The 1,931-nt window shown below is 32.6% G+C and overlaps 1 protein-coding gene across 1 annotated transcript in view; it reads right to left on the minus strand.

Annotated features, from left to right (window-relative positions):
• CALCRL (calcitonin receptor-like) overlaps window positions 1–1,931 on the minus strand; it is a 53,419-nt gene that overhangs the window by 29,669 nt on the left and 21,819 nt on the right. The window lies entirely within an intron of this gene.

The following is a 1,931-nucleotide window of genomic DNA, read 5'->3' on the forward strand; positions in this document are numbered from 1 at the left end:
ATAAATATATTGAACCTGATTTCTTTTAATTTCTAACCAATAATAAATTTAGCTGGTCTGTGTAGATTACTTTTAGTTTGCAGAATACTTTAACGAATAGTAACTTCCCTGATATTGAGATTATGTATTTTGATTAAAAAAATAACTTTCCTTATAATCCTTTTTACTAAACTACTGCTTTAATCATTAACTCTTGGGCTTGGAAGGAGCATTAGAGATCTTCAGGTCCAGCTATGAACCCAGTATAGGAATCACTCATTTCAACATTCCTAATAAATTGACATCTAATTTCTGTCTGAAAACCATGAGTGACAGGAAGGTTAATCAGTGGTTCATTACATCTTGTTTAACTGTTAGTTATTTTCTTAATTGAGTTAAATATTTTTTTCTCTCCTTGTTATGCAAACTATTCCCAATTCTAGTCATTTGGTTTCTTCAAGTCATATACTGTGCCCCCTATATTTTGTTTTTTCCTGTCTTAATATCCTTGGCATCTTGACAACTCGATCAGTTCATATTGTACAATTCAATTTCTTCACCATCCTGATAAGCCAATTCTTAGGACATTGTGTTTTCCTTTTACATAGTGAACCAGGTGAGTAAGTGGTCTGATTAGAGGTTTAGAATTGAGTACTATACATTTATTGGTGTAGTCTGGCTTGCAACATTGTTTTCACTTGGCAGCCGCACTATTGCCTCATTAGTTGACAAGTGAGCATTTGTTCCATTAAATCTTAGCCTCTTTTCACGTGAGGAAGCTTTGTTAATTTTGCATTTGACTTTATGGACTCAGTTCAGGACTGACTTTGCTAAATTCAAACTTGTTTGGGACCATATGACTTGAAATTCTAGGAGACTATTGTTTTCTTTCTGACTACTGGTTCTGGCATGCAATATAAGCTATTCTTAACTTTATCTCTTTCAAAAATTTAATGGGCTTAGATATTTTGGCTTATGACATGCAATATAAAAAGAGATCATTTAATCTGACGAGTCTCAGCTGTATCTGTTTTTAATTTGCAGAGATGGTGGTCTTCCAAATGGTAATTAAAATTTTACCCCATGTCCACTGTCTTTAATTGGAGTTTCAGAAATGTTACAGTAAGCAATTCAGGAATATTTTATTCAGGAAATTATGCTAAAGTTTAGATCTGAAAAATTAATACATTTAACTAGGCCAGGGAGGAGGCAAAGAGAACACGTAGGGCATGATAATTATTTTGATTTTGTATGAATTGTAATTCATATTTAGACATAGGATGTCTAAAAATTTTAAAGCAAAGAATGATAAAATCAGATCTATATTTGATCTAAATCTTTCAAAATGTTATTCTGACTACATTGTTTCAAACTGAATAATGACAAAGTGAATTTGTTAAGTCTAGATAGAGCAAGACTGCTGTTGATGGTAGTAGGATGCAGCAAATATTGGAGGGATTTCAAAAGGTTAAGTCAATAGGGCATGAGGAAAGAATGACAGGGAGGGAAAAGGAGAAAAAGGTATCACAGACTGCTCCTAAATTTCTAGCTAATACAACTGGATTGCTGGCAGTGCCAGCTGTGAAGATGGGTCACTCTGAAAGAAAACCAACTTTGAGTCAGGAGGGGGTGGATGTTAAGAGTTTGTTTTGAACATGTTGATTTTGAGATACTTTTGAGATGATGTGTTTCAAGAGCCATAAAAGGATATATACCCTTTGACCAAGAAATCCTAAGACTCTGGGTATGTAGCCTAAAAAAATAGTACAAAATTGGGAAAAGTTATCTTTGAAAATGTCCATTGCAATGTTTTTTATTAATAGAAAAAGATGGAAGCAATGTTAATGCTCAAAACTAGAGAAATCATTTAATGAACTTTTATAAACCTATTAAATGTGATATTATTTAGCTGCTTAAATGGTTGTTTTAAAAACTAGTAACATACAAATTAT

This window comes from Propithecus coquereli, unplaced genomic scaffold (genome assembly GCF_000956105.1).
Source record: "Propithecus coquereli isolate 6110/MARCELLA unplaced genomic scaffold, Pcoq_1.0 Scaffold82, whole genome shotgun sequence".
NCBI lineage: Eukaryota > Metazoa > Chordata > Mammalia > Primates > Indriidae > Propithecus > Propithecus coquereli.